This window comes from Sparus aurata, chromosome 15 (assembly GCF_900880675.1).
Source record: "Sparus aurata chromosome 15, fSpaAur1.1, whole genome shotgun sequence".
Taxonomy (NCBI): domain Eukaryota; kingdom Metazoa; phylum Chordata; class Actinopteri; order Spariformes; family Sparidae; genus Sparus; species Sparus aurata.
The window spans coordinates 19789605-19815419 of record NC_044201.1 but is presented as its reverse complement, the minus strand read 5'-3'; the positions used below and the strand labels follow the sequence as shown (position 1 = coordinate 19815419).

The window sequence follows — 25815 nt, the reverse complement described above, 5'->3', positions numbered from 1 at the left end:
ATAAAATACACCCACATTTCCCTATATGTGACTACATACTTGATTGTCTTTTAGGAATTCCTTCATTTTGCTCCTGAACTGCACATGACTGTGAATGGCCTTGAGCTCGGTTGACAGACTATTCCATATATTAACTCCCTTAATAAGGAATGATGACTGGCCAAAGGAGGTTTTACGGTGAGGTACCCTACAGTTCCCTGCAGCGGCTCTTCTCGTTGACCACCCTACAGCCTGCATCGGTTGAACCAGGTCACAGAGAACCTGAGCGGCTTGACCATGCAAGCATTTGTAGATTAAGTTAATGTTGGATGAGGCTATATAATTATCAAAGCTGAGCATGTTCAGGTCCCGCAGAACATCGCAGTGATGAGATCTCATCGGCCTCTTGCCTAAGATCTTTAATGCACGATTATAGAGTCTCTCCAGAGGTTTGATTACCGAAAGACTGGCCTGCGACCATGCAGTTACACAACAGCCGAGGTGTGAGAAGATCATTGAGTGTAAATATATGTTGGCTGCTTCAAATGTTAAGCAATCTCTAATTAGTCTGAAGGTAAATAAGTTCAGTCTAACTATTTTGCTGATTTTCTTAATGTGCTTATCAAATTTGAGATGTGCATCCAACATTAGACCTAAATATTTAACTTCTGTGACCTGGTTAATTGGTTGATTATTGATGTTAATATTTAAAACAATTGGTGTAGGGCGCCTCCCAGAGGAAAAGCAAATTGACACTGTTTTATTAACGTTGAGCGCTAGACAAGACCTGTCAAGCCAAAGAGCTACAACCTCCAGATGTTCATTTAACTTGTGGGAGACTGCAGCAGCTGTTTTACCATGGGCATAAATAACAGCATCGTCCGCATACATTTGAAAATCAGCCCCTTGGCATGAGTCAGGGAGGTCATTGATAAACATACTGAAGAGTATCGGTCCTAACACCGACCCCTGTGGAATTCCAGTTTTTGTTTTTAAAAATGATGATTTTACATTGTTAATTGTTGAGAGTGATCAGTAACCCTTCCCTGGATGGACTAAAGTTAAGTTAGTATGCCTCTGGGAATTATGGGAAAGGGGGAAAGCTGTTTATTTCTGAATTCAGTGGCAGATTGTGCTGTTTCTCATGACACACACAGTGGGGTCAGTTAATGGGTCAACTTCTCAGAATTTCTCTGACGCACATGCACGCACACACACACACACACACACACACACACACACACACACACACACACACACACACACACACACACACACACACACACACAGAGTTTGAACCTTAAGATGCAGAAAGATTGCAGCTTGAGTTTTGAGTTTTTTGTGTATGTGTGTGTGTCTCTGTCTGCATTGTGTGTGTGTGTGTATGTGTTTGAGCTTCAGAAAGTTGGCCACTCATTAGTAGAGAGCTTCATGGAGGAAGTGGTGGTTACCGATGACTCAGCCAAGCCATGCATTTCATTCTTTCTGCCTCCAGTCTCTCTCTTTGCGCTCTCCTCTCTCTGTCATCTGCTTTTCTCTCTACATTCTATTCATTCCTCTTTTTCTATTCGGGCTCTTTCTGTCCTGTCATTCTCTCAGTCTCTGAATCTCTGTGCCCCCTTTTCTTCTCTCTCGTCTCCTGATTCATCTTGACCTTTGGGGGGTACCTCAGTGTGACTGTGTTGTGTTGTGTTTGGTTGTGTATGTGTGTGTGTCTGTGTTGTGTGTGTGTGTGCATGTGTGTCTGTGTGACTAGGACACTCAGCAATGTGTGTGGGAAGATAACTGGCTTCCTTCAGAGTGATTAAAACATTCCTTCTCTCTGTTCTTTTTCCTCTCTCCTCTCTCTTTCTCTGTCCTTCTCAGTTTTCAGTGAAGACACCCTGATGAAGAGGAGGATGAAGACTGACAAACTGGTGAGTGAACACAAGCTGGACAACAGTTTTTTTCCCCATTATTGGCTGGAATTTGTCAAGAAGGAATGCAGGTCAAGGAGACTCTGTCATTTCAGATTGTAGTGTTTGGACTTGTTGAGGAGAATTGCTCTGATTTTAGATCCGCATGTCTGCTTCAAGAGGGTTTGAAAACAGATCAAAATAAACAAATATATACATATTATAGGTTGTTGTGTTGTGAGACTGGAGGAAACGGAGGGCTAAAGAGCAGAAAGGATTCGAGAGCTGGACGGAAAATATTACAAACATTTTCCGAACATTCGTGGATTGAACTTGTGTGAGGCGCTGAACACTATAAGATGATACTTTGTGCTCATTTCTTTTCTCTAAAGTCTTCAAAAAGCAGTTGCTGTATCACCCTTATTTGAAGACAGATCACAGTGAGGGATTTTCCTTGATCAATAAATAGCACGGCATGCAACAGCGGGGTGTCTCGTCCTGCGGCACTGCGTTTAAAGACACGATGTAAAATCGGAAAAGTGGATAATTAAGAGACGTGAATAGCTCTGTTGAGGACAAATGTGTTCAGTTTTTTGGCAGCCGGTGAGGTTGCAGCCAAGTATCAGCTATATTTGGCACTTGGCTCGCAGCCCGCTTCTCCAAACTTAGTCTTGTAATCGTGGTGTGATGCACTGACCGCACCTGTGAACGGCTGAAGTGAAAGTAGCGGTGTCGTATGTCATGGCGATATTACGGCAGCTGAGTTCAGGTGGAACAAGACAATCAAAGAGCTCCAACTTGAAGAGCTTTAATCACTTTGATCATTTTGTGTACAGGAATGAGTCTTTTACTGACGTTTGTGAGAGTTTCACAATATGCACTGACGCACATTATACAAGACATGTAGGCAGTATGTTATCATATCAGTGTGCATGTGAGGAAACTACATATACTGTAGTCTGGAATCATATTTTGGCATTCTTAAGTCGGCTAGCTTGATGTGATGACTTAATTTATGCACCGTTTGCGCATCCTTGTGTAGTTATTTAAAATAATGAGTTGGACGCGCAGTGATGCATAGAAATATTTTATTTTTTGGACATTTTTTTAAATGGTCAATTGGAAGATAAGGGCGTTCTTGTTGTTGTTGTTGTTGTTGTTTACCTCAAGCACAAATTGCGTAGTAGGTCCAGTTTTACTTGCAGTTGTGGAAACTTTCGACATGACGCCACATGTAACTTTACATCTGTTATCTGTTTATCTTGCTCACCTCAGAATAACAGACTATTTCAGCTCTACTTGGCTTTAAGACAACATTTGCATGATCTGGTGACCAAACTGGAGGTCTACTCTTGACTGTTCATTAGCTACAAACAAATATTTACAAGCAAGCAGCAGGCATGATTAAGATTGCTGTGGCTAACTGGGTTGATCATTTTGATCATCAGTTTGAATTTCCGTTTTCTGTCTGATTCTTTGCCAAGTGATAAACTAGTACTGTCACAAAACCATAATTGCCATGCATGTTTTAAGAGAGCATGCATGTTCCAAGAAGGTGCCCCATTAATTTCTGTTAAAGTTGCTAACTGGGCGAATATACCGTGGATGTAGTAAAGGAAATCTAGATATAGCGATGGAGGCGGAGCGTTGTTCACTTATAGAAAAACTGCAGAGGCCTGAAAAAATTTGACTTCCTTGGTGTAAAATTACATCAGTTTACCGTATTGCTTCCGCATTGTGCAGCACATAGGGCGCCTACACTAGACTTCTGCCGGCTCAGTGGCTAACCTCTGGTTTAGCTCTCCACTAGCTTGAACAGAAGTTAACATTGTAGCTGTACCAGACAGTGGCTCAAATTCTGATGGTGAAATCAGTCATTTTGCACAACAACAAAAAATATCCACCATTTTAAAGCTGTTTCTCTCACAATATAGGCGTTACATTGTAATAACATGGTTTGGCCACTCTGTCATACTGGCTTCAGGGTGTGGTGCTTTTCCTGGGGGCTTGGTGTTCACTATTTTTTTGACACTAGCTAGCATAACTAGTGGAAGCTAGCCTTAGTGCTGGCTCACTTTAACCTGCTGACTACCAAGCTACCTAGCTATACGCTTGTGATCATTTATTCAGACAGAATGTGAAGCATATTTTCTTCAAGGACCATTTGTGCAGCCTGTGTTTATTTGCCACCAACAGCCCAATGTACAGACATTAGCTGTAAGCTAACCGACCACAGCTTGTTCAGCTCAGCATCTGACTTTTCTCAGAACTCCAGGAACTAATTTTTCATGTTATTTTCCCTCCAATTTCAATTTCTTTTATTGTCTGATGCTAAATTTCCTTTTTGAATTTTTTGCTCATTTCTATCACCCATGGACGGGTTTTTGCCTAAATTCCCACGGCTTCAAGTCACATCATGTCTCTTCATGTCTACACTTGAACCTTTCCACTGACTGTATATATGCAGTCAAAACATTTTTATCTCATGCAGTCATCTACCAGATTTAGCCACTAGCTGCTTGGTCTGCAGCATTTTCTGGATTGATCAACAAAAGTTAAGGTTGCCACATAATATCATAGCTTACATTTTAACATTTGAACAGTGGATTATCTCCAGTGAACTTCACACTGGTGGGAGGAGGGTTTATACTCTGTGTGGAAAGTGACTATTTCACCACACCCTTGTGAAGTGGGTGAAAAAAAAAAAAGAATCACTGTCAGCACAGATTTTGAGTCAAAATTTCAATGTTTGAATGAGTGGTTCTAGCGCACAATGTTATATTAAGAATTTACCTTTTTAGTTAATTAAGGCCCTGAATATGACCCCACAACAGACATGAACAGCAGTGACGACAGTGGATGTAACTGCTGGTCTGTACATACTATCCTGGAGGTTCATCATACATAACTGATCTCCAGGCATGGTTGTGGATATTGAGACGCCGCCCTAGTCTGCTCACATGCAGAACTTCGTGGACATGCAGATGACCAACTTCATGTTACTCAGATCCTCGTGACCATGCTGATGTGGAGAGTATAATTTGGGCTCCCAGCTGCAAAGCAGACGTGTCACTCTTGTCCACATCATAACTTAACCTACAACAGAAATCGTTCAATCCGAGGAGAAAACAAAGCCAAGAAGCTCAGCGGGGGCAGCGGTTGCAGTTACAGTTTTAGCCTGTTGATGCCTTCACATATGCCTCCTGTTAAGGCTTTAATTTGAGGCAAACATTAAAGACCGTCCCCGCTCTTAATCTCAATCTTGATTGTTAAAAAACTGACATGAAAACAGTCCATCACATGATTTCTTAGTGATAGTTAGAGCCTGCTTTGTATTTACAAGTGTTCAAAGGTGTGTGTGTGTGTGTGGTTTTTTTAAGAACTTTACAGTCAAGAGCTCCTCGTAGAACAATGAGCTTATTTGAACATTTGTATTTAGTTACGCCTCTACATCTCGTTTGACTTGTTCTCTTGTGTATTTTTACCCACTGGACAGTCTTGACGGACATCATTTTGACCTTGGCCTTCTTAAGCGTCAGTGTCTCTTCAAACAGCGGCCTAAAGGGTTGGTTTCACGAGCTGGTCAGCAGAATACTCGTGGTTTTTTTTTGTTATCTGTAATATCTCTTTCACTCTCTTTTTCCCACTCCTCTATGCACACTCTTCATAATGATCTATAAGTGGTATCAGTTTCCATATATTTTCAGACGAAGGCTCACAAACACACACATACACACTCGCACCCACCTATGCCAGCCCTGTTCCGTCAAGGCCTCCCCCCGTTTACCGTAAATGTGTGTTTTTGTCATCTGTGGGCCTGGATCAAGTGATGCAGTTAGTTTTGGTATCATGTCCGTGGCCGTGCATCTCCACCACTGAGAGAGACCGAGAGCAGTGCAGCGTGGGTAGGCGTGGGAGGGTTGTGACAGAGATGACTCAGCGCTCTGTTGCCGGGTAGAGAAGCACTAAACGCTCACCCACCCCCATACGTTTAGAAAATACAATATCTGATGTAACTGTCATTCATGACCCGGCCTTAGGTAAACACGTATCTAAAGTCTACATGGATAATATTTGCTCGCCACAGTTCCCAGAAACCATTTTCCATTGATGCTGTGAAGGTAATGGATTAGATAATGACAAAGCCAAGCGAGAAACAAAGAAATACCTGGAAACTAATGTTTTTGTGCGGCTGATGTTTGAATGAAATGTTTGTTGGCTAGCAAGCACTAGCAAATCCACTTGGGAATAAAACTAGTCACTTCTAGAGCTTCTTCTGCTTATCACTTTGAGTTCCTGGTAAATAAAAAAATAAATAAAAAAGTCAAACTGTTCCCAACTCGTCTCCCAGAGAGTACATTTATATGAACAAGAATGCAGCTGTGAATATATTTTTAAGTCAAAGCGACGCAGACAGGATTTAGTTTTCTGTTGCTATAATGAGGAAATGTGAAATAACAAACCTGGACAGTTGGTGTTGCCTCTGAAAGTAATCCAGCCAGTGGTTGCTTCTGACAGAACAACCTAGTAGAAACAATTCAGTAGTCGGCCTGCTATATAAACATATGAGGCATTCGAGGGGGTACCGTGGCCACCCCTTGGGCCGCCCTGTCAGCTAATCAGATAATGTGGTTTTAGGTTTGAGTCTTTTATTTTACAACGTCTTCTTACGTGGCTCAGGACCAGAACTTTCTGTTATAACATAAGTTTTAACCCTCCTTTAGAGATTAGCCTCTATAGGTTTGAGTTGTTTAAAGCCAACTTGTGAAGTTGACTGTAAATCAAACAGGTTTTCTTTATAGTCAGCGGCAATTGTCAACAATTTTGTTAATCCCAAACATCTCTTTTTTAAATTAGTGTCCTATAAAATGAAATTTAAGTACAGTTACCACTGCTGCAGTGGGCGGATATGTCAGTCATGTCACCATGTCAGCGCTTGAGTCATTCATATTCATTTACACAAATAATGTGGGGGAGCTGTCATTCAAACATTGCTTTACAGTGCCAGCAGCAGTTTAAGATGGTGTTAATTTGTCAGTTTGAACCATTAGTCACTGTCTTGTTGTGTGTATATGTACATATGTGTAAATGTGTGTATGTGAAATATTAAGCCCTAAGTTTTTTTTTTTTTTAAATATCCAACAACAGAAAACCTTAAATAATTCTGCATTTTTGTCTTCAGTTGTTTAGTTTCAGTGATCTTGATCAAAACTTATTGTTTGTTGTCTTCCTAAAACTAAAGTAATAATGATGAAACCGGCACATAAAGACATTACATGTAATATAATGCATTGTCATTATTATTTCTGTCCGTGAGCCACATGGCTGATAAACTCCATAAGGACTCCATGTAGTCCTTTGACATGACTTTGAATACCACTAATGATAAAAGGAAAATAAAAGTTGGGGTGTGTAGCAAGTACAGAATTCATATCTGTGAGCTTTTATTAAGTTGTCAGTTGATTCTACCAGCAGAATTTTGTATTTACTGTAGATTAATAACACTGATGGTAAATATTAATACTTATTGTCGATTCTTGCTGATGGTAAAACCAATTAGATGAATTAAACAAAAGGTGTGTCTTCTAGATTTGAGATTCAGCAGAAATATGAACATTTTTGAAAGAGGTTTCAGTCTGGGCTCAATTTCACACCGCAAGATGGATACAAACAACTTTAAGAACAAGTAGAAGCTTCTTTTCATTTTTTTTTTTTTTTTTTTTTTTTTTAACTGAGTTGACAGGAATATATTTACACATCAAGTTTTGGGTTCGGCAGATAAGAGCGGCGACAGAAGAAGTGAAAACTTGCTATGTGTCAGCGGGAGGATTAAAGCAGAAATGAGAGATTAGAAAATGACTTTGCACCACAGCTGCTTGGAGATACACAGCCGATGATGGGCCCCATTTTTTTTCTCAGCTTAATTTTCCTTTAAGAATTAAATGAATCAGCCTGAAATGTTGTATACAAATGATTGCTTACTTATTTGCATCACTCTAAAATGAGTTTCAAGGGTAAATTCCACTAATGTAAGCTAAAAATAAAGACCAATATTGAAGCGGACATGACAGACTGATGACTTAAAACATCCTTTTCCTTCCCTTTTAATTAAAGATTCATTAAGAGACTGACTAAACAGTCTCACCAGTCACCGCTGCTGCTGTTTTAGTGGCTGTTTCCTGCTTTTATTAACAGCCAGGCAGTTTAACGATTCAGCAGGAGTCTGGGGGACAATGCTTGAATACAAGCTAATTGGCCCATCAGTGTTTTTGTTTCATTGAATCTGTAGTAATCTTTTTTTTATTATTTGTTGGCTTGGATCATTTACCGCTGGGGAGCAAAATAATACATTGATATTGTGAGTATTGGTATTGTGAGAAGGCATAGCAAAATTGCAGGCCCAATTCTAAATGATCTCTTTTTGTGTTCAAGCTGCTTCCATTTGGCTGATAGAACCTGCCGAGATGCAAAAACCAATAGATTTAAAGAATCAGTGGTTCCTGCTGCTGTTGGGATGTTGAGTAACATTATATAATCCCTAGTTTTGGTGTGAGGAAATCATACCTACGCTGATGGCTGTGTTGATTGTATCACTGCTGCCCCAGGATAATAAAGATTACCTTGACTTGTTGTGTTACACAATGTTCCTCAGCAGATGGAGTTTGTCCGGTTGTTGTCAGAGGTTCAAAATCAATAACTAAGTGCACTTTATAGCCACGTTTGCTCAAAAGTTGAGATTGAAAGTTCTCTCTTGACCTTGGAAGCAGTTGTTGACAAAACTATCTCACCACAAAGTCCATTTAGTGGCTGTTCTGGAGCTGGAGAACAGAACAAAGGGCGGGCTGGAATTTCTTTTATTTTTTACCTGGTTGGGAGTGTCTGTGCCGCTAACCAATGTAGCTCAAAGCTGGGTCTCTGGGCAGACTTCACACCTGTGTGAGAAGACCTGGAGGATTGTGGGGGACTGAGTTCAGTTCTCACAATCAGTGAATTAATCTGTGGATCCCAACAATACACCAGATTCATTCCTTGGTTCTGTGACAGGCGCTAAATGGACCCAATGCTGAGATATTCACCAACTGCTTCCAAGGTCAACTTCAAATATCTACATTTAGAGAATTGTGGAATAACACTAAGCAGATGTTTATTTGAATACATGAAAAATCTTTTTAATGGAACCTCAAATTTGCAATCTTGAAGGTCCACTTTCCTATGGTGGCTTACACACCCTGTTGTAAAATGAAATTAGACTTATCATGTTCACAAGAAGAGAAATTACAAATGTGTTATCCTCTTCTCCAGGGTGTGATCGCCTCTGAAAAGGCCCAAAACTACGGTACAAAGATAGAAAAACACAGAGCAGGTTTCACACAGTGAGCCCAGTAAAGCATATTTCTTTTATTCCTCAGTACTTTACAGTAAATGCTGAACGTGAAAAACAAGCCGCAATAAAATGAAGAAGAAAACAACGGAAGAGAAAAAAAAACGCGCAGAGTGCGGCCAGAATTGCTTTCTGAGTGTGCGTTTGTATGAGCTCGGTACCGGTTTGAATCAAACTGGTTTTGATTTGTCTGAAGGTGAAACCATGACATCGTCCTTAAAATGCCTTCTTACTGTAGAAATTCATGAGTCAGTGAGGAGGAGTTTCTCAGACGTGGGGTCGAAGCACCTCATGTGGGTTCAAGGGTTTGTGCAGAAAAGAGTCGTTGGAAGTGTATAAAACTGTTTTGGCGACATTTCTGTCGTCCGTAAATCAAATTTAAAAATGGTTAAAATAGAAAAAAACGTCCATTTTCTCTCATCCGTAAATCAAATTTAAAAATGGTTAGAATAGAAAAAAGCGTCCAATAATTTGGTGGGAGCTCAATTTATGGTCTCAAATATAAGATACGAAAGAATAAATTCACACAAATATGTAGCTGCGCGATCTGAAAACTATCACGTGCCGGAAAAAAGGCCCGTTTTAGTGTGTATGTGTTACGTGTGTGGGACCAGGAGGGAGCTGGTGATTTGTGTCCATAAATGACGATCAACCTTTCACAACACACTTGAATAAGAGTGTTTGCGTTCTCATGAGTCAGATGTCAGGTTCCAGATCAATAAATGTCAGAGCTCAATATCCTGTCAAGGTGAAAACAGTAGTAGGTCACTAGTTTGTGGGCGTGTGTGTGGGCGTGTGTGCTCTGTTGCGCCTTTTTACTCATCAACGATTACGGTCCGAGATACAGTAAATGACTAAGAACGCCACAAACATCACTCTGGTCTTTACTCAGAGGTTGTAAGAGAAGTCACAAATGACAAAGATGTTTTCAGGAAGCTCATATTCTACGGTTGGCTATCTCGTTTGTCTTTTTAACCCTTTTAACTCCTGGAGAAAAATGAGTAATGTCTGCCTGCTGGAGACGTAATTCTGCTTCGTGAAATATGGAGGTTACAGAGTTCAGGCGCAGCATTTGAAACGTGGCCGCGTTCAATTGCTTTAAACAGGATATCATTGTCAAGAGGACTGCCAGTGGCCTCCGTGATGCGTTTAGCATTAGCATTGGATTAGCATTGATAGCTATGTTTGGTATAATCGCTGTTCTGAAGTTAAAGACTTCTGTTGTATCTCCAAGGCAGATGCGCGGATACAATCCCTTTTTTTTTTAAAGCAAAAGAAAACTTTATTAGAGCCCAGGCGATTTTTGTGGCAGACACCGATAATGGGGAGTAAAAAAATTCTAATATCAATATATTGGCTGTGGTTCTCAAACAGTTGTGAGGAAGCTACATAACAGAGGAAGGATATTTTATGGTTTAAGATAAAAAAAAACATTCACTTTATCATCTAAAATGATACTGGTGCACTGAAACTGTGAACTTTACTGGGAATTTGAAGGTCCAAATTCGAAGAGAGTTGATTTTTGAGTCAAATACTGACATTTTGGGATTGTAGGTTGTGGGTTCTGCAATATAATGTCTAAATCTGTATATTACCCAGTAACTTTCAGTTTATAAAAATAAGGGCAGAGATCCACACTGTTGTTGTCCTGCGAGCTATTATACTTGCATGAAATGAAACAAAACAGATTGTAGCTAACGAGTCGGCGTTTCTTGTAAATCCCTACAGAAAGTCTCATTTTCCAGCAGAAATGATAAGTTTAAAACGCCACGCTGTCTTCTGCCTCTCAATTTCTAACCACACAGTTTCAGCTTCAGGTTTTAGCGGGTCTAAAAAAGGTGAGGTGACGCTGAACGGCTCTTTCCATTGTTCTTCTAAAAAACAAACAGGTAGATCATAGAGGTAGGAGTGTGGAGAAACAAACAGGGCTTATGGTAAAGTACAGTCGGTCTAATTCTGGGAAGCTTTAGCAGGCGTCCATCATCTTCACCTCCAGTCACGAGCCTATGAATGACAGTGTACTGAAGGAAAGGCATTCACAGAACACACAACAAAGCAGGTGGTGGATACAAGGCCTGTTGTCAGAGGACATTTAGATGTTACGATTATGTCACATTAAGGTGTCTAGATTTAAAACTTGCTCTGATTTTCTGCCTTTTGTTCACATAAACCAACATTTTTTTCCAGAGGTAAGTCTGATACAAGTCTTTTAATGTACTGTAGATGGATTCTTACCATGTTTCACTCCAGTTGGGACAACTGATGCAGCTTGAGTCAAGTGAAGATTTTGTTCTTAAAGGGAAGTGTAAATAAATGCTTTCAAATTAGATATTAGTGACCTTAAGTGATACAATCATCACAGGCCACGTGTTGTCAACATGTGTTAACATTACTGGGAAAGTTACCACACAGTTTTCAGTGAAGATACACTCACTGATTTGTTGTAATGCCACAAAGCTCTACTGATGTTGTAAAACTGTATAAAACAAAGTCTGGTGATGTATATTTAATGGTGCACTATATGGTTTTGGGGAAGAACTATTAATCAGAAGAGAAAGATCTTCACTGACTGATTCTTTTATGTCTAAACAAACTAAATAAATATACTCTCTTTGTTTTCACAACTGAATAAAACAAACTGACCTTAATCACAACATCAAACTGTTTTACTTTGTGTATATGTGGCGGACCCTGCCACCTTTCTAGCTTCAGACAGTGTTCTTATTTTCCTCTGAGAACAGCTTGTTTATTCAGTTATGGAAAAAATAAACATTCCTGAGGTCGGATTCTAAACTCATTTATATTGTAAATATTCAAATTCTGGTTTTGAACTTCCAAAACTGTGTAGCACCCCTTTAATTGACTGACTTCAATTATTTAAATGGAGCTTTATGGCTTCTTTTGAAAAGTTGTAATACAAGAGAAAACTCCAGACGAAATTCTCCAAAAGTCTAAGTGTTGCTCATTGTAAACCAGTGGTTTCCAAACTATGATACAATTAATTTTAAACATCACCTGAAATTAGTATCGGGCAGCAGCTCCATGTTGCAGCATTGTTACAGTTTCAGTAAAGCGACTCCGCTTTGCACAAGTTGGTAGTCGAAGAAACAGGCTTCTCGTCTCCACGTGGTATCGTAACTTGCTCGGTTTCGTGCTGTCAGAAGTTAATATTTTGCGACACACGGCACACTGTGGTCACTGTGGCTTTCATTGTACTGGTGAAGCCGAGGGCAACATGCGCCTCGTGGTATTTTCCTGCCTTTTTGAGGCAGTCGTCTCATCGTCTACCTGAAGTCCTGTAACAAACTTGTCCATTCTTTGCTTGCGTTGCTCAAACATGCCTCAGTCAGTAAGGCTTGCTTTTTTAACTATTAACCCATTTTGGGAACCACTGTTTTAACAATAGTTTATTCTTAGTGTATTTACATAATTAACGACACACAGGCCTTCAGTTTAACATTGAATCATACTTTATGAGATTATCAGAGGGTTTCACTGCTTTAAAGGGATAGTTTGGATCTTTGTTGTATGAGGTACTTAGGTCCCACCTAAAAATATATATGTTTAAGTGCACTACATTCCACTTGTGCGTAGGAATACGGACATGGTACCGTTCAGAGAGTGTATTGCCAAAGGAAAAATGGTGTTTGACAGGTAAAGCGCCAAGAATGTTAAAATAAAAAGCGCACACTTAAAGAGAGACATATTTCCTGGGTGGGACTAATTTCAGTTGGCTAAAGAACGTTTTGCTGCTGGTTTGGTTTACAGCAGCACGATACTCTGCCTACCTGTCGGTGCTACACACTGCTTCTCCACACAGGGGGAGAGCTGACAGTCAAGTACCTCACACAACCCCACATCTAAAGACCCGCACTATCCCTTTAATGTCTTTGAAATGATATCAACACAAGAAAGAAAACTATGATGAGTGAAAGTGCAATAAAATGCATCTTAAGAGGCAATTCTTTTCACAATAATTAAAGATCAGCAGCTATAAGGCGTATTTTATGAGCTTATTAGGAGTTTTAGTCTAGAGGCTCATTTAGTGTGTGCTGAGTGAGAGAACCGCTGCATGCTGGGATAGATCCGGTCCACCAAGCAGGATTAACAGTCGAGAATATGTGAAGACAGACGTGAGCAGGGACCTGAACTACTTCTGTCAAAGTATACGAACTGCCTGTACATGACACAATGAGTGAGATGCTCCCACTTGTAATCTATGTCAGCGTCACATTGTGTTTGCCATAAAGGTTTTCTGGGTTTTTATTTTTTTTTTTCACCGCTTCGATGACACGGGGGACGCCTGCTTTCCAGGAAACTTTGGACGCGTTTCTGCGTCATGTAATAAAGTCATCATGCGTTGGAGGGTTTACCTGTGGGAGCAGATCTCACTGTAGGGGGGTGTAACTGAAACCAGGCAAAGGTGACTGACAGTAATATGAAGCCATGACACACAGGAAGTGTGACTGTTAGGCTGTTGTAGTTCGCCGTTCTCTCCACTAGAGGGCGACTCCTGCCTACAGAACACAACCTGCCCTCTGCAGCAGTGTTGTCCCTGCCGCCATCCTCCAGCCTCACCTGCCTTCTGACAGACTTTTCACTCGACATAAAACATGAATTTTCGACGCTTTCTGTTAAATTTCGATCTTACGCCGACGTTAACCTCAACCAGCCGTGTGTTTTATGTATTTAAACATCGAGTGTGTGTTACAGGAGGTTTGAATTTCATCTCTAACAGCTCACACAGCGGCTGTCGGGCAAAAATAACACTTTTTGACAAAGTAATGAATATAATATACCAGTAATATCACTTCAGGTTGTGATAGTGTAGCTGTGGGGCTTAGTGTTGAGTTTAAAGTAACTTAATGTTGCTTCATGGTATGTGTATTCTCTCTAATGGACACTTTTGTAAGCGTAATATCCCCACAAATACAAACACCTCACGATTAATGCGTCTGATTCGCTTTTTTACGCGTGAATGTGATCCTCTATTTATCCTCGTTTTTTTTTTTTTTAATCCATCTAGGCTAAAAAGTCACATTATACACAGGGCTATCTCTTATTTCTTGTTTTTCCAACACACTAGTTTTGCTGTGAAATCCTTTGTCCTACATCGTGCGGTCCTTAAAGTCAGAAAATGCTTTCATTTAGTCACTTTTCCATATTTGCATGAGCAGGATTTGCAGACAAACAAAAGATGGGATTTTTGCCAAAACGAAAGGAAAAAAAGACGTGCAAGAGTTTCCCCACATCACCTTTACGAGGTATTAAAGAGTTAGAAAAGGTAAAAACAAAAACAAAAACAAAAAAAAAAACCTGCGTGTTACATAACTATGAAAATCTAAATTAAAATGAAATGCCTTTTGTGTATTTTATAGGTGATTTTACGTGGTGTAATATTGCAGTTTATGGTGTAGATAAGGTGGAGGGTTTTTTTTCTTCAATTTGTAACTGCAACAAGATAAAATAAAACACGTCACGATAACGAAATATAGAATAGAATATAAATATAAAACAGGGGCAGCATGTCGTCACTTTCAAAGGTTTCTTATTAAAAAAAAAAAAAAAGCACAACAGAAATTTTTATACAACTCAATTTTTATCAGCAACATGAAGTTTCTGTAGCCTATTTCGAAATGTTCTGCTGCTGCTGGAAATGAAATGAAATAAATAAATAAAAAACCGTCTGCAGCTGCAAGAACAGACACGAGATCAGGCAAGATATAATGCCTGTTAATAATCATTGTGATCGATGATTAACACACGGATGGCTGTGATTTTGCATATTTTGGCTTCGTGTGTTTCTTGGTAACTTATATTGTTTGCAGCCACGGATCACGCATGGAGTCGGTTTCTGCGGCGTCACGGTGACCTGCGCGCACGTCAGCCGCTTTTTAATGTAAGCTGAGGTTTCACACAAAAAACAACGTGGCAGGAAAAAGACGAGAGGAAAGCATTGAAATGCAAACGTGACGCGTGTTTTTAACGTTTTGCCTTTTGTTGCTCTCAAAATCCAGTGTGATTCTTCCTCCTCTTCGACGATTCATGGAGGCTTTTTTTTTTTGCGGCGCGTTTGTGCCATTTTACGCATTTAATGTGTTTATTAACGTCGATGTCACTCTGCAGACTTGTCATTTACGTATCCATTGTGTCTTTAATCAGCACAATATTGTTAAACGAGGAACGTGAAGGTAAAAAGTTGTTCTTTGTTCACGTGTTAAAAACGTAATCCAGCACCAGAGGAACTCCGGTGATGAATCGCTGCGCACATATTAGATTAAACAGATAAATAAATAAAAAAAATACTGATTAAAATCGCCATTAAAAATCGTTTCACAGATAAAAACGGCGCAGTTCTTAAAAAAGAAAAGAAAAGATAAAACATCACATATCAAATACTCATACTTCCTCGGCGTGACGTTGAAAGGCTGCTTGCCAGATGTGTTTATTACTCTGTAAACATCCAAAACAACAAGAGCAGATAATCTAAATGTCACAACCTGATAAGCTTCCTGTGTGATGAGAAGGCAGACATTTGACATTTTGGGTTTAGTCTTTTCCTTCTCACACTTCGGCACACACACACACACACACAGAGAGAGAGAGAGAGAGAGAGAGAGAGAGAGAGGTCGAGCCACACCTGCAGGAATTCACGACGTGAACAAGTGTTTTTCAAATAACATGAAGAAACACAGAGGATGTGTTGTTGAGGAAGTGTATATATATATATAAAAAAAATATTCCTTTTGACTCTTGTGTTTTCCAAATTACAAAAACATTTAAAACCTAAGTAGCGCTCTTATCAAAGTAAATGAAACAATTAATGATATATTGATTAATTCTGTTTGATGATGGAATTGGTTTATAAATATACAATAACATCCAAATCCTTCTATTTTTGCTGTAAGCTTCATAATGATGTTTGTTGTGCAGCTCTCAAATGGTACTTTTCAATATCTGAGTCACAGGCGACTGAAAAGTTGCAGCAGAATCCCAAAAAAAAGAAGAAAAAACGTCTTCAAGCCAGCGTAAACAAGCGCCTAACTGCGAAATCCACTTGAGCGTTTTGAATTTCATTTTCTTTGAACTTTGAATATATAAAGTTTCACATCTTTATTCTCATGTGAGTGTGTTTGTGTGTTTCTGAGTCACCTGCGGTCGTGAGGCAGATAATATTCACCCCGCTGCTCGCTCTCGCTTTAAGTCAGCATAAAATGGATATTAGAAATGCTAAAGGTTGAATGGCTCAGACAGTTATTGGTCCATGTGGGAGGTTGTGCAGGTGGAGCTGCTTTAAACTGTCAAACCCAGAGAGGAGAGCAAATGTGTGAAGTGTCTCGTGGAAAAATCGAAAAGGAGGGCAAGCTGCAAACCTGAAACTAAATTCTTTCTTGTTTCAAATAGTTTTGCCAGCTAAGAAAACCCTAAAAATCACGAGCTGACATGTTTAAAACATTATGAATATTATGGATTTGCAGTCTAAAGATTAATGTCATGATTAAGAAAAACCATGCTATGAATCATAATTGTATTAAAGCACATTATGTTGCAAAAAACCCCCAACATGCACAAACACACAAAAGGTGATCAGCACATGAGAAGGTTTAGTCTATTTTGTTTTAATTAATTTGACGTGGGCAGAACAGTAACACACTGAACCACGCACCCGCCCCGGACGCACTGCACTGATGTTCATTTGCAACACCTGTCCATGGGAGGCTTTAAAAAAAGAAAAAGTTACAGCTAGAAGAAAGAAAAGAAAAGCAAAAAGGAAAGACTATAAAAACAATGACAGTCACAAGTACAGTCATAAATATAAAGAAGATAAAAATACAATCACAAATACAGAACTAAGGCCTGTAGAACATTTGTGTGAGAACAGTGTTAAAAAATTAAAGTTGTGCATTTTGCAAGATAACACTTCATAGAAAATCAATCACTAAAAATGGTACATTTGGAGTTTCTTATTTGACAATTTGAAAAAACAAAAAATGCTTTATAAAACATGTTTTAAGCAATTGTGTATGTTTTCTAATACTTTGTAAATGGTTAATAAATACTGTGTAGTTTGTCCATAAACATAATTTGGATGGCACATTACAACAGTACAACACATCCTTTATGAAAGTTATAATGGAGTTTGTTGTGCTGTTGAATTGTATTATACAAAAAGGAGCTTCACCCTCACTGATGTGAATGGGGTGGACAAAAACAATAAAAACACGCAGTTCACTTCAGCAGCTTCAGCAGATCCCGGTTGAATCGGCACGTCTCTGAAACACCTGAACATTCTAATCTTCATGACGGGAGGGTTTACAGCCGGACTGTATCAGCTGTTTGTCGCCACGGAGCTGTGAAGCTGCCACAGCCACATGAGCATTAGATCATGTGTTCAGGGTGTCGGCATCTCAATTTTCTGAAGCAGGAGGATTAAGTCTGTGTTCAAACTCATATGATGGTTTGGATTGGATTTTTATTAAAATCTACACCTAATATTTTGGTCATAGAAAATGAAGCTTTGTGTAAGAAACCTGTTCTGAAGTGTCAACTATTGGCCTTAAAGATTACTTGCTGACTGAGATTCACACTGGAGTCACTGTTTTTAATGATTTTGACTAAAAACAAAAGACTTGAGACACGGCTTGGATTTGGAAGTGAAAGACTTGCCACTTGTTTTGACTTTTCTGTCTTCATTTTAGGTTTTGAATTAGTTTTTTTTTTTGATCGAGAAGAAATTAAGAAATGAAAACACTTTTATGAAGCCTTTTGTGTTGTGTATGATTAAATTTCTTTTCCACTGAAAATCAATCATTATGATGGAAATTAAATTTATTGTCATACCATTTGATATCATTAGTGGACAGATATTAATGTCCTGTCTTTACCCATATTAAGAGCAGATACTGCAGGGTTTTGGAGGGTTTTGGGACTTGCTTTAGACTTGGACCAAATGACTTCAGCACCACGTCTGCCTCCTGGACATGCTGTTATTTGTGTTCAATGTTCAAACTTGTAGATCGAACTAATTGTGATGTCGCAAAATAATGCAAAACTCTAAGTTACAGTGAGCTCAGAGAGGCTTTCCTTTCCTCAGCACGGGTTTAAAAACCTCAAACACTGCACATACAATCATCCTGCACAGCGAAGCTCAACTTTTAGATTTACTTCCCAGATTGGAAATCACTCCTGTTGCTTTTGAGACGAACATCATGTGAAACTGTGCAATAAGTACGGTACTTTGATTCTAATCGACGCCTGCTTCTACAAAAAGCACCGTGGGCATCAAAGCGGAGTAAGTTATACTGTTGTGGTTATGAGTTCTGTTACCGATGAAACGGCTACTGTGTAAATGTGTGTTGTTTTTTTTTAAGAAGTGACTGTTCAGTTTCAGAGATGGAGGTGAATGTGCAGGGATCTGAATTTAAACCTGCTCAGTTCAGTTCATTTCTGTTTTGAAAGGGGAAATATTACCCCCCTCACATGTTTATCTTTGTGCAGCATACACAGTATTGATTACACAGTTCAGTCCATGACAGTGATATCTCGTCTGATTTCAATTGTTACAGCTGAGTGGGGTTGAATTTTAGCTTTAATGTTGTTCGTATCCAATTGAAATGAAGTGTTTCTCTACCCCGAGGGGAAGGAGTGTGTACAAGAAACGGCTCTTTCTTACCATTGCTCCTTTTTTATAGTTTTTTTTTAGTTCAGAAATTGAAACTCACGCTGCTGTTTCATTCAGGTTTTCTGGTCTTGATAAGGAATTAAAAGTATCGTTTTACTCTGCAGATCAAACCTAACACGTGATTTAAACTTGACAAAAACAGTTGCAGTTCCTTTTGTGGGAAAAATGAATGGACGCTGATTTTTGTTTTTGTTTTGTTGCAGTGGCCAAAATTTCAATATTTAGACACATGTATAACCAAATAAAAAAAAACAAAACATTACAACATTGTAAGACTATGTATAAGATGACATTCAACAGGTGGATTGGCATTAAAATCTCGTCCACTCTCGACCGCACGCTAACACATTAGCATACAGCCGGTTATGTAAGGCCTCCATGTAAGATGATGTTGAATCAATAACGGCACTGACAACATGCCACCGCATCCCGGTATTTACATCTCACAGAGATGTCCTAAAATAACTGGGTAACTGAGCAATATCTTCATCGCACAGAACGCGTTTCCCTGTGAGGATCTCTGTCACGGATCGTATCGCAGGAGGTTTCACTGTGGCCTGGAAACTCAGTGTTTGTGTCCACTCACCACTGCTGCCGTGAAGCTTCATAAGGAAATGAGGCAAGGATCCTGCTGTGAAGCTTGCCGACTATGGAAATGAGAGATTCTTATCATTAAGTCATGCTGTACCACTCGCAGCACACACCTACCCACACGCACCTACACACCCAAACCTGCTAACACCCTCATACTGTCTGATGCAGGTAAACACCCAGACACACGCAGTCGTCTCAGCCTGCATCTTGTAAATCACTTATGTTTTCTTTTTCTTTTTTTACGGTGTTTGCTTTTAGCACAATAGGATCCTGAGTCACCTTGACAGATATTATTAATAATTTAGAAAATATTTCTTTTAAAAGAGACTTTACTTTTCATTTTATGGAACTTTTTGATTTTATTTTTTTTACATTCCAGCTTTTGGCACAGCACAAACTCAAGAAAGCGTGATAAAGAGAAAAAAAAAGAACAACAACAAAAATAAAAGATGACATGAAGTCAGATCATTTAGTTTTCATGTTGGTGCTCGGCCTCATTATGATCCTCTATGTGCTCTCTTGGCCTTTTTGTTCTGTAGTGATTACTGTAATATGAAGTGTAATGAGCACCTGATCAGTACTCCTGCTCTCAGAGTACTTGTGACAGGTCATGTTGTCAAGAACTAATTACAAATCATCGCTGTGGTTTTCATTACGGACCATGTTATCAAAGCGAAGAGTTGTGCCTTGGCACGATACAGCGGACATGTTGTCTGTGTTGTTCTCCATTGTGCTGCCGACGGGATGACGTATGTACGAGAGGTAACCGCGCTCAGGCCTGGCTGTGGCTGTGGCAGTGTGAGTGCACCTTAATAATAAAAGGACTGCTACTATGACTTATATGCATATGATTATAACTTAACTTTACCATGAGTCTGAATGCTGTTACCACAGTTACTACTATTATAGCAGGTATGCTACTATAACAACTACTACAGTTATTAATAGCCCACTCATGATTCTCCTTAAAATCCATGAATGCAGGTTATAGTACATGTTAACATACAAGGATTTTTACAGTATGTAGTAGTGCTGCATGTGTGTACCTTTCTTTGTATTCTGTTTTTGTCCTGCTTCTTTATATTATGCAGAGTTTTTTGCCTGTGGGCTGTTTTGCGGGTGTGGTTGCAAAATACAACTGCAGCACGGGTGTGTTCATAATGCTTCAGGTTGCATGTGAATGATAAACTTCACTTCACGTTGCACATGTCCACGCTTCTATAATTTGAGGTTAAATTTAAGTTTAACAGTCAGATTTTGGCATCTTCGCTGTAAAACCTGGTCACAGAGAGACCGGATCGGTCAACCAGCTGTTTGACTCATCAGCTGCCGGCTCAGAGGAGCTGCACCAGCTTGACCCCAGTGTGTGATGGTCATACACTGACGACCACAATTACTGGTTAGGGTGGTCACTAGTTCCGGATGATACTGTATTCTGTGCACATGTTCGTCGTGTGTGGTTTAACAGGGATTTACCTCATGTTACCAGAATCATCCAGCTCCTGACCAACAGAGGCCCACCTGCAGATCTGTTTTGTTTTCAGGACTGAGGTCACATCTTCAACATTGTGTAACTTTTTCTTCTTAAAATAACAGCCTCAAGATCTTGACAGTACAGTGTCTTGGTAATAGGGGGAATGGTGTCTCTGTCTCTGTTTCTGCACTGTATTCTTCAGTGAGAGGGCAGGATCACAGCTGCACATACACGTTTACCTCAACATACAACTCCTCAACACATAATGTTGTTATGATGTCATGAGTTGTGTGCATAGTTAGCACCCGATTTGTATTTGCGACAGCGGTGTTGCACTCAAAATCGCGCAAAATGCCAGTTTCTACATAATGTTGCTTTAAAAACTGAAAAAATAAATTGCACATTTATTTTGTAAGAGAGATGTGTAGGAGGGGGACGCGCTGTTGCAAGCAAACTCCCACACACAAGTTAGACAGTGTGGTGGATTTTGCTTGCAACATAATGTTGCTTTAACAGGGTGATTTTGGTGCTTTTAGACTCAATATGTTAAAATTAGACCACTTTGATGACACATAAGACATAAAAGAAATGGTAATAACTAAAGGATTCTGTATTTCCCCACACAATTTTATTTCTGGAGGCAAAGGGAAGGCTTTGAAACAGTATGAAGACATTGTGGAACATAAGTCTGTAATGCCTCATTTAACATGCTTGTAATTTTCAATTAACTCCCAAAGGTAAAGGACAGAACTATGCCATCTGGTACAGTACTAATTTTAGGGGAAACACAGACAAAGGTCTGACAGTGAGTATCTCTGCGTTGGTTAAGTTGTTGATTTTCAGAGGAATTTCCTTGAAAGAACCACCAAATTTAAAAAAATAACTTCCATGAAATATCACTTAAGAGCTGACTCTGTAAATAAAATATTAAAAAACAGAATAATTAGATCAAATAATTAGGACAGGCTGAGACACAAATAAGTTTAGATTTTTTTAAACCAGACATACATGCATGACATTTGTAGTGACGTAAAGCCGTAGGAGCAATACTACAGTAATTTGAGTAAAATATTAAACACCTGGCTCATCTCCTCTCTCAGAAATGTCACTTTCCTCTCTGCAGTTTGGTGCATTTCCTGATCTTCCACGTGTTGTAGGCATGGCATTTAGAGCAGATGAGCGTGACCTTTGAACGTTAGCATTAAGAGAAACACTAATTTGAATCTTGCACACAGCTGTAAACAGCAGCTACGACTCCCTGTTGCTGCCAAAGGCTAAAAATATGAAGATCTAACAAAAACACAAAAAAAAATCAAGTGGAGAGACACGTGGAGAGACAGTGAGTGTGCAGTGAGTTGAACCTGAGAGGGTGTGTGCTTCTGTTGACTTTGTCGTGTGAGTTGGCAGCCGATGCCATCTTTGAGCTCTTACTGTAGCTGAACACATAATGGCTGATGGGAGGAAACCCGAATCCAATTCATTGTGCCCTCCATTCTCAATAGATTTTAGGAAAAAGGGAATAATATGCACGACATGTACAGTTATTTAAGAGATTTTTATTTTTTTATGTAGATGTTGGTAATTGAACAAGCCAACTGCTACTGTATGCTGTTATCTAGAACAACTCAGATAAGTTTACAAGACAGACAGTAGTTTGCTATATGATAACATTATCAACACAAATCACAATCAGCAACAGGATGAGCACTTCCCTGTTGACACTGCTCAATATAGAACAATGTCTATGGAAACTCATGATGTTTGTTTTCATTCCTTAATTCCTTTAATTCCTTAATTCCGTAATTATGGTCTTAATTAACAATTTTTTGGGTTGTCTGAAATTGGTGTAAAGTGTCCAAAGTGACGTGTTTACTTTGCTTGTTCTGTTTGACCAGCAGTCCAACACAAGGTACACGGTCATTTATTGGTCATTATACAACACAGGGTTGGAGAACAACATACACAGATATTTATGTAAAAATATACATAAACACGTTGTTGAATGGTGATGATGAGGTCGGCATCTTCACATCAAAAGTAAAAAAAAATCTGGGGAAACACTTCCCATCGACCTCGACTGTGTGCGAGCACCAGGCATCGATGACTTGAACACAGAATCCGACTCTCCCCGACCTGCTGTAGTCCTGAGCTCTGCTGGCTGCAACACGTTGAATCCCAGACAGGTCTCTGTTGGCTCTGCAGGATCTGGTTTCACGTTGTTTGGCTGGCCTGACTCCCATTTTCCTTTTCCTGTGACCAGACATGAGCACGGGAGAAGCCTTAAACCAAGCTGAGTTAGCATGACTCAGACTCTCTTCCTCCCCGGGGCCGTCCGACTGGTCAGTCGAAGAAGGTTGAAAGATGCCGACGGCCGTGATGTCTGAGAGTCCGCAGCTCGTAATCCAAAACACCTGCTTGCTTTAACAATGCAGAATGTTTAATTTAGCATCAAAGGAGACCAAATATTCACATGTGAGACCAGAAACCAGCAAATTATAGTTGAGATAACTCAATTAAAGATTGTCTAATATTGAAGTTGTTCTATAATACAGGTCCGACAGGAGTTTAGATTTTTTTCCTTACCCATGCTCCTGGAAATAGATGAAGTTGTGCCAGAAGCTGATCATCTGGCTCTATATTGAAGAGGAATCGGTTATCAAAATATCTCTTTTGTCCGACTAATCGATTAACTGACTGATCGCTTCAGCTCTACAATCGGCTGTTAAATGAGAAACCTCCACATTTCTACTACATTGCTGAAAATGAAAGTGGGAAAAAAAAGGCAGATTGTGAGCTCAGGTGAGAGGAGTGTGTGGGCTTTATTTGGCTCCACAGATGGCACACACACACACACACACATAGACACACTCAGAAAAAGTTAAATGTCAGCATGCAGCAATACGGATGCCTCCTGTCAAACACGTCTCCCTGAATAGTAAAGCATGAAACCCACAAACCTTTTCTCAGTTTTGTTTTTCAGACAAGAAAAAAAAAAAAAAACCTGTTGTTTCACCTTGAAGCTGACTAAATATGGCATGTTTTGAGCAGAGATATACATTCACATTCCTGGAACTCGGGCGATATCCCCACCGCTCGTCACCTGTTTATTTATCAGAAACACTTGGTTTCTGATGGATTCCCCTGTCACGGCCTGTCTGTTCCTGGCACAACGACGCTGTGCGAGGAAACGATCTGCTAATTTGAGGTAGAGAGATCATGTGCTGAGCGATCACAGGCGACCTGCTTTACCGCCTGTCTCTTATCTGATCTTCCTCTCGCTGATCTGTGCCTTTCATTAAAGCAGAACTGACATGAACTGGACTTTCCCATTGGTTTTCTTCTCGTATTCAACAATTCTGAGCAAAAATCTCTTCACTCACGTGTTACCTGCCTGAGTATACCTCCGCAGTAAAGCTTAAAAAAGGCTTCCGGAAAAGTTTTTAAGCATTAAAGTCAAATTGAAATAACAGTTTGTTTGGTTTTTTTAGGTAAAACAAGTCAGGCATTTTTAAAATGTATTCTTTATTTCACAGTCGAAGTGCATGTTGAGTCCATGTTTGTAGCTCAGGGACACTTTAGAAAGCTGACGTGGGCAGTTGTTTAAAGTCCGTGTCACTTTTTGTGTTGTGCCTCAGGCTGCTGTCTTGCTGTTAGTCAGAGTCATCGACCGCTTCATGCAAATGCGGTATAAAATAAAATGCGATTGGCTTTACGCGTAGACTTTTGTTTATAAAAGACAGAACAGGACATGACGGCTACAAAGCAGATCTGTGTTCCGTAGAGGGACAAAACAACATGAGGTACAGTTCAGTCGGAGCTGCCATCTTGATTTATTGTCATGCCGCTTTTAAATTGCAAAGGAAGCTGCCAGCTGGCAAATATGAAAAAAAAAAAAAAGAGCTGCAGCAGTGACGAAGATCTGCGACTCGAGAACAGTAAGACTTTAGATAATTCTTTTATCATTTAAAGCTCACTTGTTTAAAAAAGAAATGTGCGCTCAGATAATCGGCCAGTTGTCCGTGTCTGAAAAATTACCACAAAGCCACCACTGTTTTGGGTTTCATGTTTTCATTTCAACTGAGGGATGGATTAGGGAAAGTCTGCGGCCTTTTAGGCTCAATAAAAACTCTTTCAGGAACCCGCTGCTGAGAGTCAAACCTGCCCCGGTGGTCAACAGACTCGATCATTGTGGGGAAAACATTTGTATTACGAAATGCCCATGAAAAGAGAAGCAATGGGTGTAGATTCATCACCTTCAATGTCTCCTACTACATTTACTTATCGCTCTCATCCGGTTTGCACAATTACTCCTAGTGATTCGACAATCCTGCACAATCCTGTTTTCAGCATGTTTTGACTCCCTGGCAGCCATCAAAACCTCTGCCAAGTCTCAGAGGTGTGAATCGTAACCGTTAAAGTGCTTAATGAGTCATATTTTCTTGAACCTTTTGTTTATTCTCTGTCTAATTTTTCCTCATCGTCTGACATGGTTGTGGTTGTTCGCTGATAGCTTAATGTTAGATCATCACTTTAATCGGTTATCACAATAAAAGGAAGCCAGCAAGGTGAAACATTTCCGACATCCACTCTTCCTATTGTGACAGCTGAGAGGCTGAACTGGGTTAAATAGTGACTTGCACATATTTCATAACATTTAGTGAAGCTCGGAGTTACCACATCACTTGGGTGTACCCTGGTCCATCACGTGGGAAAACACATAGTACCCTTTTAAAATAACACAAAGTGATGCAAGTCGTGTGACTCGAATGTTTCTCTTGTGGGAAACTTTATCAAATGTTGCCTGAGATTT

The 25815-nt window shown here is 39.7% G+C and overlaps 1 long non-coding RNA gene across 1 annotated transcript in view; it reads left to right on the top strand.

The window, feature by feature from the left end:
• The window catches only part of LOC115596951 (uncharacterized), an 81582-nt gene that overhangs the window by 18287 nt on the left and 37480 nt on the right, over positions 1 to 25815 (top strand). Inside the window, exon 2 of the long non-coding RNA XR_003986981.1 lies at positions 1846 to 1895. This is a non-coding gene — a long non-coding RNA (uncharacterized LOC115596951). The remainder of the gene's footprint in view (positions 1 to 1845; positions 1896 to 25815) is intronic.